Source organism: Carcharodon carcharias, chromosome 4, assembly GCF_017639515.1.
Source record: "Carcharodon carcharias isolate sCarCar2 chromosome 4, sCarCar2.pri, whole genome shotgun sequence".
Lineage (NCBI taxonomy): Eukaryota > Metazoa > Chordata > Chondrichthyes > Lamniformes > Lamnidae > Carcharodon > Carcharodon carcharias.
Window position 1 is genome coordinate 38,954,123 of NC_054470.1, and position 16,006 is coordinate 38,970,128.

Sequence of the window (16,006 nt, forward strand, 5' to 3'; positions counted from 1 at the left end):
CTAGCCGTGGCTAACTAAGGAAGTTAAATATAGTATCAGTTTGAAAGAAAAAGTGTACAATGCCATGAGGATTAGTGGCAGATTAGAAGATTGGATAGAATATAAAAACAGCAAAGAATGACTAGAAGAATAAAGAGGGAGAAATTAGAGTACAAGAGAAAGCTAGCTAGAAATATCAGAAGTTTCTGCAGGTATCTAAAAAGGGTAAAATTAAAGTGGGCATTGGTCCCCTAGAGAGAGAGTCGGGGAAATTAATAATGGAAGATAAGGAAATGACATGATTTGAATAGATATTTTGCATCTCTTCACTGTAGGAGATACATATAACATCCCAGAAAAATTGTGAATCAAGAAGTGAAAGAGAGGGAGGAACTTAAAAACAATTACAATCACCAGGGAAAGGGTACTGAGAACATTATTAGAACTAAAAATTGACAAGTTGTGAGGTCCTGACTGACTTCATCCTAGGGTCTTAAAAGTGGCTGCTGAGATAGTAGTTGCATTGGTTTTAATTTTCTAAAATTCTCTAGATTCTGGAAAGGTCCCATCATTTGGAAAATAGCAGATATAACCTCTATTCAAGAAAGGAGGGAGACAGAAAGCAGGAAACTACAGGCCAAATATCTTAACATCCGTCATAGGGAAAATGCCGGGGCAGGATTTTACGACAGCGGGATTTTACGTTCCCGCTGAAGTCAGTGGGATTTATAATGGCTCACTGCATTTTATGGCCCCGTCCCCGCCGAAACGGGGTGTAAAATTCTGCCCCTGGAATCTGTTAAGGAGGTTATAGCTGGGCACTTAGTAAATATCAAAGCAATTAGACAGTCAACATGGTTTTATGAAAGGGAAATTGTGAGACTAATTTAATAGAGTTCTTTGAGGAAGTAACTAGAAATGTGGATAAAGGGGAAACTGAATGTGGTGAACTTAGATTTCAAGAAGGCATTTGAAAAGGTGCCACACAAAGGTTACTACACAAAGTGCCCTTGGTGTAGGGGGTAACATATTAGCATGAATAGAGGATTGGTTAGCTGAAAGGAAACAGAGTAGACATAAATAGGTAATTTTTGGGTTGGCAAGATGTAACAAGTGGAGTGCTACAGGGATCAGTGTTGGGGCCTCAAATATTTACGAAATAATTTTGTTGAAGGAACTGAATATATAGTTGCTAAATTCACAGATGACACAAAGTTAGGTAGGAAAGTAAGTTGTGAAGAGGACATAAGGGGTCAGCAAAAGGGTACAGATAGGTTAAGTGAGTAGACAAAAACTTGGCAGATGACGTATAATATGGAAAAATGCGAACTTGTCCACTGGCGGGAAGAACTGATAAGCAGCATATTAAATGGAGAGATTGCTCCAGAGAGAGCTCTGAAGTACAGGGATCTGGTACATGAATTACATAAAGTTAGTATGCAGGTACAGCAAGTGATTACAAAGACAAATGGAATGTTGTTTATTGCAAGAGTAATGGAATAAAGAAGTAGGAATGTTTTGCTGCAGTTGTACAAGGCATTGGTGAGACCACATCTAAGTACTGAGTACAGTTTTGGTGGTCTCATTTAAAAAAGGACATAATTGCATTAGAAGTAGTTCAGAGGAGGTTCATGTGACTGATTCCTGGAATGACTGGGTTATTTTGAGGAAAGGTTGAACAGGTCGGGCCTGTATCCATTGGAGTTTAGAAGAATGGGAAGTGACTTTATTTAAACATATAAGATCCTGAGGGGGCTTGACAAAGTAGATACTGAAAGGATGTTTCCCCTTGTAGGAGAGACCAGAACTAGAGGGCACCAGATTAAAACCATTTAATCTTCCATTTAAGAACGAGATGAAAATTTTTTTCTCTAAGGGTTGAGAGTCTGTGGAATTCCCCTAGGGAAGAGTAGAGGCAGGGTCATTGAATATTTTTTTGAGACAGAGGTTGATAAATTCTTGACTACCAAGGGAATCAAAGGGTATTGGGGGTAGGTAGGATAGTGGCTTTGCGGTCACAATCAGATCAGCCATGATCTTACAGAATGGCAGAGCAGGCTCGAGGAGTTGAATGGTCTACTCCTCCTAATTCATATGTAATTTGCCCAGTTATTTGATTTAGCAATAAATGTTAAGATGCATATGAATTTCATCACCGCAACTGCATTTTGAAGATGAAACAGGACAATAAATGAAGAGTCACAATGAGCAATGTTTGAATATGTTTCACTGTTCAAGTATATTTCAATGTTCAGCTATATGGCTATATGGTTTAATTTTCTGTTTGACGTTTTGACATACTAAAGTAATTGATCTAACTTAGCCATTTACTCTATGTCCCAGTTCTTTTTAAAACAAAATATTCTTTTAAGTAAATCTCTAACATTTAGTTCATGGAAATTATGCTGTTACATTTATAAAGGCAGCTTGATGTCACTGTAGCAACAATCAGTAAACATTTGAATTTATTCCTGCCAGCATGACCCTCTCTTGGGTCATTAAAGGCAGTTGAAGTGTATAAATCAATCTCTTTGTTTGCTAGGTGTTAAAACATTTTATCTTGTGCTGTAGTAACGACAATCAGATTTCAGGTAATATTTGTGGAAAACGTTTGTGACCAGATTGATCAGCTATTATAGTACATGCATGTTTTGTCAGCATTTTCGGCCAATGACTTCCATACAAGTAGCAGGTGGGCTACCAGATTTCAGCCCATGTGGTGCCATTGCACCCATTTTTAGCCAGGCTGCTTCCTAGAACTCACAATAGGAGGTGAACTCTTGCCACAAAGGGATCATTGTTGATAGAGCTGACCAGTCCACCCCACTACAAGCATGCCTTTTATTTGACTTTGGGTACATTTACTTTCCTTGATGAGTAAAGTATTTCATTAGCCACCAGACTATTAAATAGAATATTTGTTTTTTCCTTGGAGCTGGTGAGGGTGAAGTGGTAGTGTGGATGGCGATACTGAATGGGGGACCATTTCTTTTCCTTAGAAGCATGCCTATTTGATTTTAATGGTTTTGAGTCCAATACTTCATGTTGAGGTAGATGGCTGTGTGCTGACTGCCACTCATTCTAGGAAAAGTTGATTAACCCATTTTCAATTGCTTTGGTGTCATACGTTTCAGAGCAAGATATGAAGATTTTAGAGGGACCAGTTTCCTTGGGTCAGGTGTACAGCTGGGCGCTAAAATAAACTTATTTAACAACAAATGCAGAGAAAGGTGAATTGAATAAGAGCTAAAAGATCGTATAAAAGTAAATTTGTACCACTGTACACCATGGCCAATACTCCCTTTGAACTATGAAGAGGTAATGCTGCTGAACTATATTGCCACTTTTGCATCACTGGCACATTCTTTGCATGTTTATGCTTACACATGGTTGCAGATCTCCATTCACTGGAATGTAAAGACACTATCTCTCGATATTAAAAAAAAAACTTGAGTGTTATGGTCACTTACCTGTCAGCTTTTTCTTAAGGTTTGCAGGCAATCCAAACTGGTATCTTGCTGAAATTTGGTTTAATCCAGTTGCAATTTTTTGTCAGAATTCAATTCAGAACTAACTTTTGCCTCAATACATAAAAGTGAAAATGTAAGAATTTGAGTGGGTGCATTAAATTATTTAAACCCAATTGCAAAAAACCCAATTCACCAGTGATTCATTCAGATCTGAAGAAGACTTTTGAGATAAGACAGGACTCTCCAGACGGTAAATTGAAAGAAGTTTATTCAAAAAGAATGCTTATCGACACAGTTAAAATATAGAATTACTTAAATCTGAATGTATGAGAGGTAAATTGGGTAAGCCCTCTTAATCAAACATACACAATGCAGATCTGATATTTAAATCAATTCACTACTTCCTTTCTGAACTAGACACAGAAGTCTGACTCATTCAATACAGAAGAGAAAAGGTGCAAAAAGGTATACTTATCAATCTAAAACAGACTTTTACAACTTCTGATAGTTGATCAGGCTGCAGAGGTGACACAAGGTGCTGGTGAGAAGTGACTGAAGCATTCTGGGAGAAGTCACCGCAGCCACCGCGACTCAGGAGGGAATCGAGGAGGATCCACTGTCAAAGAACGGAATAGCCCCAAACATTACATTGCTGTAGTGTTTCCATCCCTCCCTCCCTCCTCAAACCTAAAAAAAAAGAGAGGAAGAGGCAGTGCCTTCAAGAGTGCACCAGACCTGTGAGGGACACTCTCCTGAAAGTGGATTTTAAAGAAAAAGCAGCTGATTGGTGAGTAAATCCTGGGAGCAGATTCGGAGGGAGGAGCACCGGAGCGGTGAGTATAAATCTAGCTTACCTCTGGATTCGCAGCCTTGTCTCCAGGGAGTAGACTCGGAGGAACACCGGAACGGTGAGTATAAATTTAGCTTACCTCGAGGTTCGTGGCCTTGTCTCCAGTGAGCAGACTCGGAGGGAGGAGCACTGGAGCAGTGACCTAGGGGCACAGTAACTGAAGCCAAAACTGAAAAAGTGTCATCACAGGAAAGCTGTGACCTGATTGGTTGGTAGGAAATCTGGACCAAATTTGAAAAAAAAACACTGCAAAGCTAATTAATAAATTAATTATCTAAGTTGAGATGGGTGGGCAGGTGATGTGCTGTAGCTGTATGATGTGGGAGCTGGCAGATCCTATTGCAAGCCGCAGTGACCACATCTGCAGCAAGTGTTAGTTGCTGGAGGAACTCCGGTTCAGAATTGATGAGCTGGAGTCCGAGTTCCGGACGCTGCGGCACATCCAGGAGTGGGAGAGTTACCTGGACGCTTTGTATCAGGAGGCGGTCATACCCAGTAGATTAAGTACCTCAAGTTCGGTCAGTGGTCAGGGTCAGCAGGGTGTGACTGCAAGTGAGGCAGGTAGAGGGATCCTGTGTTCAGGAATAGAGCAGCCTCAGCTCTTGCCTTTGTCCAACAGGTACAAGGTACTTGCTCCCTGTGTGGATGAGGAACAGAGCCATAGGGAGGATGAGCCAGCTGACCACGGCACCGTGGCACAGAAGGCCATTCAAGAGGGGGGAGCAAAAAGACAAGTGGTAGTTGTAGGGGATTCTATAATTAGGGGAATTGATAGCATCCTTTGTAAGCATGATCAAGAGTCCCACATGGTATGTTGCCTGCCCGGTGCCAAGGTGAGGGACATCTCTGACCAGCTTGAAGGGGTATTGGAGAGGGAGGGGGAGGATCCAGTTGTGGTCCACGTCGGGACAAATAACATAGGTAAGACTAGGAAAGAGGACCTGTTTGGGGACTAACAGGAACTAGGAACTAAATTAAAGAACAGGTCCTCAAGGGTTATAATCTCTGGATTACTACTCGAGCCATGTGCAAATTGGCATAGGGACGGGAGAATAAGGGAAGTAAACACGTGGCTAAAGGAGTGGTGTGGGAAAGAGGGGTTCCATTTCGTGGGGCACTGGCATCAGTATTGGAACAGGAGGGATCTGTACCATTGGGATGGTCTCTACCTGAACCAATCTGGGACCAATGTTCTAGCGAAAAGGGTAAATACGGTGATCAACAGGACTTTAAACTAGAAAGTGGGGGGAGGGAAGGGTAAAACTCCAAGAAGTATGACTAATGGGAAACAAAGCAGCAGGTTAGTGTGTGGAGGGGTGGGTGGATTCAACTTCATGGAAAATTATGAAAAAACTGAAAAGAAAGGAGAGCCCAGGAGAGGCTATTAAAATCTCCAGAACACAAAATAGGACAGAGTGTTTGGAAAGGGCTAGGAATCTAACTTCAAGCACATCAGATAAAGGGACGACAATGAGAAAAGGGACGGGAAATACAGGACTGAAGGTGTATCTGAATGCACACAGTATATGAAATAAGGTAAATGAGCTTGTAGCGCAGTTTGAAATTGGCAGATATGATGTGGTGGGCATAATGGAGACATGGCTGCAAGGGGATCAGGACTGGGAGCTAAATATCCAAGGATATACATCCTATCGAAAAGATAGGCAGGTTGGCAGAGGGGGTGGGGTTGCTTTGTTAGTAAGAAATGAAACTAAATCGATAGCAAGAAATGACGTAGGGTCAGATGATGTAGAATCTGTGTGGGTAGAATTGAGGAACCGCAAAGGTAAAAAAACCATAATGGAAGTTATGTACAGGCCTCTGAACAGTAGTTCAGAATGTGGGGCACATGATACACCAGGAGATAGAAAAGGCGTGTAAGAAAGGCAAGGTTACAGTGACCTTGGGAGATTTCAATATGCAGGTAGACTGGGAAAATCAGGTTGGTAGTGGATCCCAAGAAAAGGAATTTGTGGAATGTCTACGAGATGGCTTTTTGGAGCAGCTTGTGGTGGAGCCCACTAGGGAACAGGCAATTCTAGATTTAGTGATGTGTAATGAGGCAGATTTGATAAGGGAGCTTAAGGTGAAGGAACCCTTAAGAGGAAGTGACCATAGTATGATAGAATTTATCCTGCAATTTGAGAGGAAAAAGCTGGAATCAGATGTAACGGTATTACAGTTGAATAAAGGCAACTACAGAGGCATGAGGGAGGAGCTGGCCAGAATTGACTGGGAAATGAGTCTAGCAGAAAAGACAGTAGAACAGCAATGGCAGGAGTTTCTGGGAGTAATCTAGGAGACACATCAAAAATTCATCCCTAGGAAGAAGAAACATATTAAAGGGAGGACGAGGCAACCATGGCTGACAAGGGAAGTCAGGGACAGCATAAAAGCTAAAGAGAAAGCATACAACACAGCAAAGAGCAGTGGGAAACCAGGGGATTGGGAAGCCTACAAAGACCAACAGAGGACAACTAAAAAGAAATAAGGAGGGAGAAGATTAAATATGAGGTAAACTAGCCAGTAATATAAAAGAAGATTGGAAGAGTTTTTTAGATATATAAAGGGTAAGAGAGAGGCAAAAGTGGACATTGGGCTGCTGGAAAATGACGCTGGAGAAGTAGCAGTGGGGAACAAAGAAATGGCGGAGGAATTGAATAGGTACTTTGCATCAGTCTTCACGGTGGAAGACACGAGTTACATCCCCAAAGTTCAAGAGAGTCGGGGGCCAGAGGTGAGTATGGTGGCTATTACCAAGGAGAAGGTGCTAGGAAAACTGAAAGGTCTGAAAGTGGATAAATCACCTGGGCCAGATGGATTACACCCCAGAGTTCTGAAGGAGATAGCTGAAGGGATAGTGGAGGCGTTAGTGATGATCTTTCAGGAATCACTGGAGTCAGGGAGGGTCCCAGAGGACTGGAAAATCGCTAATGTAACCCCCCTGTTTAAGAAGGGAGTGAGGCAAAAGACAGCAAATTACAGGCTGATTAGCCTGACCTCGGTCGTTGGTAAGATTTTAGAGTCCATTACTAAGGATAAGATTTCAGAATACTTGGAAGTGCATGGTCAAATAGGGCAAAGTCAGCATGGTTTCATCAAGGGGTGGTCATGCCTGACAAATCTGTTAGAATTCTTTGAGGAGGTAATGAGTAGGTTAGACAAAGGAGAGCCAATAGATGTTATATACTTGGACTTCTAGAAGACCTTTGACAAGGTGCCGCACGGGAGGCTGCTCAGTAAGATAAGAGCCCATGGTGTTAGAGGCAAGATACTAGCATGGATAGAAGATTGGCTGTCTGGCAGGAGGCAGAGAGTGGGGATAAGGGTGTCCTTCTCAGGATGGCAGCCAGTGACTAGTGGAGTTCCGCAGGGGTCAGTGTTGGGACCACAACTTTTCACTTTATACATTAATGATCTAGATGAAAGAACCGAGGGCATCCTGGCTAAATTTGCAGATGTTACAAAGATAGGTGGAGGGACAGGTAGTATTGAGGAGGCAGGGAGGCTGCAGAAGGATTTGGACAGGTTAGGAGAATGGGCAAAGAAGTGGCAGATGGAATACAACGTGGGCAAGTGTGAGGTCATGCACTTTGGTAGGAAGAATAGAGGCATAGACTATTTTCTAAATGGGGAGAGAATTCAGAAATCCAGAGTGCAAAGGGACTTGGGAGTCCTAGTCCAGGATTCTCTTAAGGTTAACTTGCAGGTTGAGTCGGTGGTTAAGAAGGCAAATGCAATGCTGGCATTTATTTCGAGAGGACTAGAATATAAAAGCAGGGATGTGCTGCTGAGGCTTTATAAGGCTCTGGTCAGACCACATTTAGAATATTGTGAGCAATTTTGGGCCCCGTATCTCAGGAAGGATGTGCTGGCCCTGGAGAAAGTCCAGAGGAGGTTCACGAGAATGATTCCAGGAATGAAAGGCTTAACATATGAGGAACATTTGAGGACTCTGGGTCTATACTCGATGGAATTTAGAAGGATGAGGAGGGATCTGATTGAAACTTATAGAATACTGAAAGGCCTGGATAGAGTGGACATGGGGAAGATGTTTCCATTAGGAGAGACTAGGACTTGAGGGCACAGCCTCAGAGTAAAGGGAAGACCTTTTAGAACAGAGATGAGGAGAAACTTCTTTAGCCAGAGAGTGGTGAATCTATGGAATTCATTGCCACAGAAGGCTGTGGAGGCCAGGTCATTGAGTGTATTTAAGACCGAGATAGATAGGTTCTTGATTGGGAAGGGGATCAAAGGTTACGGGGAGAAGGTGGGAGAATGGGGTTGAGAAACTTATCAGCCATGATTGAATGTCGGAGCAGACTCGATAGGCCGAATGGCCTAATTTCTGCTCCTATGTCTTATGGTCTTATGAACCCAGCAGCCAACAGGCCCCCGCCCCTTAATTGGCCTGCCAGCGTGAAATTGGGGTCAGGGGCCGATGGCGGGTGCAAGACCATTTCCCGGCCACTCCCAGGCCTGCCTGACTCACCCACCATGCCCGACAACCTTAAAATCCTGCCCCTCGAGTCTGCACACATGAAATTAATCGTGGAAATCCAAAAATTGGTGTGTGTGGGTCAATGTTTCCCCATAAGGGTGCGCTGTTGAAACACCACCCCCTCCACTAACTGCAATCAAATAGAAATCACTAGACCAAGGAAAATTTTTACCTTTAACCTTACTGTAAAAGCTATTGAAAGGCTAATACCTTGTTAAAAGATGTGTAACAGGGGTTTATAACAATATACTAAGTTTCTAATTACTCCTGAGAAACACCTCAGACCCTGGAAAACAAATCTTATGTTTGTGGAATATCAAATTTCTCCATTAAAATAAATTTTACTTTTTTTTAAACAAGTTTGTTTATATTTCAGCTTCTACCTTAATCCTGTATTTATGTTCCAATCATGTATTTTGTGCACTGTGAAATATAAGTAAAAGTGAAGGGTAATCAGTGCATTTTACTTCCTGGTTTATTGTATGAGAATATTTTCAATGCAATTGGCTGCTTTACCATGCATGATGACTTTACTGTTGTTGGACACTTCAAGATCCCGTTGACTTGGTGCCAGATTCAAATTGGCACCAGGAAAGGGGAAGTCCACCCTGCAGAGGCAATTAGATCATCAGGGGCAAATGCCATCTCTTTACCACTAACTGCATAATCTGGGCTATCATGAAATATTTCTCGAGTGAGTGCTTGATTCAGTTGGTACCACGTGAGTCAGGAGGTTGTGGATTTGAGCTCTTTATCAGGTGTTTGACAAGGGCAATATTGAGGAAGTGCTGCATTTTTGGAAGTGCAGTCTTTTTTGCACTTCATTTGGATGTGAAAGATCTGCAAGATCAATTGAAGAAATATAAGGAATTCAGCCAATGTTCTGGCCAACATTCTGCCCCCAGACACTACCACTAAAATCAGATTAACTGGTCATTCGTTTCATTGCTATTTGTGGGATCTTGCTATGTGATGCACTTATGAGGTCTTTCTTGTGCTTAATAAATGGTTTGTTTTCTGGTGGTATTTTAGGTTTATTCCTTACTACTCCTGTGTTATCTCAAGCTCTAACTTGTTTCTTTGCTAAGCTGCCTTGATTCTTTTGTCACATCCTAGGTGAGAGAAATAAATCTTATTGTGGCATTAGCACCTGCTTTAATGTCTAAACATACAATTAAATCAAGGAGAGGCAATTGGTACCTTGAAAGGTTAAATGAGCGTATGCCATTGCTTTTCTCCACACATGCCACTTTCTTGGTCTCAAATTTGTGACACCCTATAAAGCCATAGGAACAATCTTATTTTTGTCATAACTTTGTAATTTTGAAAAGTTCCCTCAAGTCACCCCTTAACCCTTTTAGTTCTTTGGAAAAAGCCTCAATACCTTGAGACTCTTCGTCCCTATCATCTCTCATCCTAGTCAATCTACACTGCACATTTACTGCTATTTTATATCCCTTCTGTAATTGTTCTCGACCAGCAGAACAACTAAGGTCTTGTTTGCACAAATATAGCTTTGTCTTCTCCTTTTTGGATCCTACTTCTCTACCTTTGTGCCCTTTTGAAGGTATTAGTTACTTGATTGTCATCCTGAATGATTGCACACCAAGTGTTTCAACTTGAAATAGAAAGACTGCTTCTGTTCATGAGAAAGTGGATGAGGGAGTGTAACTCAAAAGGATTACTAAATAGACCAGATTTAAATTTAAAAAAAAACATCCACTTTAATATGCATTTCTACAAGCTGCTATACTTTGGATTGACAATTACCTGTTACTTATAGAAGATATAGTTTAGCATTAAATGAATTGAGATACACAGTAATATTAATCACAGTGTATTTCTCCAACATTTTACATTTTGATTTCACAAGTAATTGCACATAATTTGATCTCCAATGAGGAATCATAACTTCAGAATCAAACATTCAAGATTATGCAGGAGATATAATTCTCAGATGGGTATATTATCTTTTAAGGACTTAAGCGTGACTCATTGGTAGAGGTAATTATACAAAGATTAAAATACCCATTGAGCATAAACTGGTGATTTTGTGAGACTTTACAACTTTTCACTTTCATTCCTTCATGAAGAGTAAATGACACGAAAGGTACTAGGAGTAAATTTCTGAAAAAATGTCATCTCTGCTTTTGAAGTTGTGGTCCAAATAAGTAAATTGTGTTGTGAAAAGATTGCAATTTACATCATACACAGGAAAGCAGCATAACTAATCTAAATTAGAACTAATATAAAACGTGTACCTTAAATGGAAGACCTGGAGTTGATACACACCAAAATTCATTGAAAATTTATGTGCAAAGATCAAGAAACTTGCACATTTGCTTATTCAGCCTGTAGTGGCTTGCTGCCCCCTGTTGATACTTTCATATAAGAACAGAATTGATGGCATACAGCAGGCTTGTCTAACCCCCAGCCTGTGGGCCAGATTGGCCTGTCAAGTTTCTGTATCAAGGCCTGCAGACCCGGTGCTCAAAATGCCAGTAAGTGGGGTGGAAGGTTCTGCAAGGATCTATTGAGCCTATCAGTAGGAAATGTGGGAGAGAAACAATCTTTAATTGGAGGAACATTGGACTTAAGAGCAAGAATAGGCAAGAATTTGGCCCATTGAGCCTGCTCCGCCATTCAATATGATCACGGCTGATATGGTTGTGGTCTCAGCTCCACCTTCCTATCTGCCCGCCATAACCTTGTCTCTAAAAATGTATCTAACTCAGCCTCGAATAAATTTAAAGACCCAGCCTCTACTGCTTTCTGGGGAAGAAAATTCCACAGACTAATGGCCCTCTGAAAGAAAACAATTCTCCTCATCTCTGTCTTAAAATGGAGACCTCTTAGTCTTAAACTATATCCCCTAGTTTTAGTCTCCTCCACAAAAGAAAACATCTTCTGGGTATCCACCCTATCAGGTTCCCTGAAGATCTTTTATGTTTCAATAAGATCACCTCTCATTCTTCTAAATTCCAATGGATATATGCCCAACCTGTTCAACCTTTCTTCACAAAGTAAACCCTTATATCCCAGGAATGAGTCACATGAACCTTCTCTGATCTGCTAATGCAATTCTATCCTTTTTCAAATAAGGAGACCAAAACTGTACATAGTACTCCAGATGTAGTCTCACCAAGGCCCTGTACAACTGCAATAAAACGTCCCTATTTTTATATTCCATTCCTCTTTCAAAAATGCCAACATTCCATTTACCTTCCTAACCACTTGCTATACCTGCAGATTAACTTTGTGTGATCCAGGTACCAGGGCACTCAGATCCCTCTGCACCACTGAGTTCTGCAATCTTTCTCCATTTAAATAGTATACTGCTTTTCTATCCTCCCTGCCAAAGTGAAGAAGTTCACATTTATCCATTTGTCCACTCACTTAACCTGTCTATATCCCTTTGCAGATTCATTACCTCCTCTTGACAACTTACTTTCCTATTTATCTTTAGCAAATTTAGCTACCATGCATTCGGTCCCTTCATCCAAGTCATTGATATAGATTGTAAATAGTTGATGACCCAGCACTAATCCCTATGGCACTCTACTAGTTACAGCTGGCCAATCTGAAAAATAGCTATTTATCCCTACTCTCTGCTTCCTATTAGCTAACCAATCTTTTATCCATGCTAACACGTCACCCCTACACCATGTGCTCTTTATCTTGTGTAGTAACCTTTGATCTAGTACCTTATCAAATGCCTTTGGAAAGCGAAGTATACCATATCTACTGGTTTCCCTTACTCAACTTTGAATGTTACTTCATCAAAATACTCTAATATATTAGTTAAACATGATTTCCTTTTCATAAAGCCATGTTGGTTCTGCTCGCTCATATTGTGATTTTCAAATGGCAGAATATTTCGTTCAGCGAGCGGGCACGCGCCCGACCTGCTCAAGTGTGAAATGATGCACATTGACGTCAGCCAAGCATGCAGACATCAGCGCGCAGTCATGCGATAGTTCAGTTGGCGGGCAAGCGCCAGAGCCAGCAGCACGCCTGCCAACAATTAAATGGCCTGTTAACGGTTGGCTGGCAGGTGAAAAGGCCAAGTGTGGAAACCTCATCCATTGGTGGGATGAGGAATCCAAAAGCAAATAAAAATAAAATAAAAACTTTAATTTTTTATTAATAACATGTCCCTGCCCTCCACTGCACCCCCCCCCCGCCCCCCCACCACTTAATTGGCCCACCAGCGTAAAATTGCAGTGCGGTGCCAATCATAGGCAGCGGGCAGTTTCCAAGCACCCCCGCCAAGGGCAAAATTCTGCCCTAAGTATCCTGCTATAACCTCCTTAATAATGGATTCCAGCAATTTCCCCTGTGACACATGTTAGGCTAACTGACCTGTAGTTTCCTGCTTCCTATCTCCCTCCTTTTTTTGAAGAAAGGTATTACATCTGTTACTTTCCAATCCACTGGGACAGGTCCCAGAATCTAAGGAATTTTGTAAGATTATAACTAATGCCATTTACTATCTGTGCAGCCACTTCTTTTAAGAGTCGAGGATGCAGGCAAACTGCTCCTGGCGATTTGTCAGCCTTTCAGTCTAATAGTTTTCCTGGCACATTTCCCCTGGTGATCATGACTGTTTTAAATTCCTCCCTCCCCATTACCTCTTGATTTTTAAGTATCTTTGGGAAGTTTTCTAAGTCTTCTGCAGTAAAGACAGACACAAAATACCCATTCAACACTGCCGCCATTTCCTTGTTTTCCATTATCATTTCTCAAGGCTCATTATCTAGAAGACCAAAACTAGCTTGAGTTACTCTTTTCCTATTTAAATACTTGTAGAAACTCTTACTATCTTTCTATATTATATTACTAGCTAGCTTACTCTCATACTCTTCTTTCTGCTTCTTTTTGGACTTTTAGCAGCAAATAATGTGCCACATTTCAGCCTGAGGCCTAAATACCAACAAGGGGTGGCAGTTAGTCAGCTGGTGGGGTAGAGAGGCAGGGACTGGCTGCTGGGTGGGGGGTAGTGGGGGTGGGGGGAAGAGAGAGACAGAGAGGGCAGGGCAGGGGGAACTGGCTGCTGTGTGTGTGAGAGAGAGACTGTGTATGTGTGAGGGAGAGGCTGTGTGTATGAGGGAGAGACTGTTTGTGTGTGTGTGTGCATGAAAGAGTATGTGTGTGTGTGTGTGTGAGAGAGTGAGAGAGAGACGAGTGTGTTTGTGTGTATGAGAGAGAGAGGTGTGTTTGTGTGTGTGAGGGGGGGTGAGAGATAGTGTCTGTGTGTGTGTGAGTGAGAGAGAGAGAGAGAGAGGGAGAGTGTTTGGGTGCATGTGAGAGTGTGTGTCTGTGTGAGACTTTGACTGAGAGGGGGGTAAAGAGAGTGAGAGGGGAGAGAGAGAGAGAGAGGGAGAATGAGGGAAGAGAGAGAATGAGAAAGCGAGAGAGTGACAGCAGTCCTGGACTGGGAGCACAGAGGTGTGCACGTGGCTGCACTTTAAATGTGTCATCCAGCGTGATGAAGCAGTGAGGTGATGGCGTGGTGGGTGAATGAGAGCGTACCCACCATCAAAATGATGTATTTACCAGGAGTGCATAATTAATGCAGCGGGTTTGGGACAAATCGGCATGATAAGACGCCATTGCAGCTGAAGTATAAAATGTCGTTTTTCCCACCCGCTACTGCACTTAGGGCGAATCATCCCAGATTAGCAGTGTGTGTGTGTGAGAGAGATTGTGACTGAGAGGGTGTGTGTGTGCGTGTCTATCTGTCTGTCTTACTCCCAGTCTCAGGCTTCTAACACAACTTCAGCCCCATATATCAACACATTCTCTCACCCAATCACACTGCGGGTGACGGTGAGTGAGTAAGCACCCTGAAGTGGGAGTGAGCCAGACACAAACATTCTCACCCTCTCATGCTCATCTTTATTAATAACTCATTTTTAAAAATTCTCAAATTATGCTTTCATTTTTCTTCCTGCCTCAGTATTTTTTTGAAATTCATGTTTAATGTTGTGCCAAGCTTTATTTTTCTGAAACTTGCTCATTAGCCCCTTGAGTGAGAAAACAACTGAGATGCGGCCCCTCACGTGAGAAGGTTGGACAAGCCTGACATACAGTTTCACAGTCAGCAGAGTTCTTCTTCGTTACAGCATCCTCCATGTACTAATTCAAACTACCAAAGCACAAAATCATGTCAGATTTGGCTAGACTTTCTGTAGGATCTCCCACTATAAGATCAGAAACATATGTAAGCTTTTTCTAAGGTTTCTGCCAAGGTTATGGCAAATCATCAGGAGGACACCCCAGAAGTTCCTAGTGCTTGCATTTTGCCTTTGTCCTTTCTTTCCCATAAGCAAACATTCCACCCATTCCTATAAACACTGAATACAACAGTATTTTTGACCTGATTTTTTTCTCTGGGTAACCAGGCACTTGCACTTTTTTAAAAAAGTGTTTGCTGATGGATTTATCAAAACCATTCAGCTTTCCTCAGCTGCTTGTGTAAATGTCTGAACCCATGTGTTACCTCAATGTTTTACAAGAAAAACTGCATTTTTCACTAGGATTGTAGCCAGTATGAATCAGGTGCTTTGTTCACCTTGTGTGTTTTTGAGGGAGATGAGCTCTTAGTTCGAGTTAGAGGCACAGGTATTGTGTTCATCTAGAAAACACAATACTGCTAACCAGTTTTTAACTATTCAAAAGAATTTTCTGGGTATACTAAGCTGTTTCCTGACATGAGGATTTATTTTCTTTAAGATTGGTTACAACCGCTTTTGTTCAAGATGAGGAGAATGATAAACAGGTTAATTTCCTAATTGTTATATGTTATTAACTGACTTTATTTAAGCACTCCAGTCCGTACGCTTGTGGAATTGTTATGCTTTGGGAACAAAATGGTGAGTGCGGTTGGAGTGGTAACAAGTGTTACTTATTTTTTAAAAAATGAGAACTGTTGGATTTAGGATTTTCACTATTACTGTGACCCGTGACAGACTTGACTTGTTCAGAAGTGCATCATCAATTTTTGCCTCTCCCCCTCCCCCACTCCTCCCCCATACCAAAACTTGTTTTAAATATTTGTTTCCACATGATGGTGGAGTAACCAAGAGACATCCTCAGCAATCCATATTAAAGTAGTCAACATCCACCTGGAATGTGAGATGTGACATTAATAATGAACGGTGGCTCACTTTTTGCCTGCTGCAGACACGATGGGCCAAGTGGCCT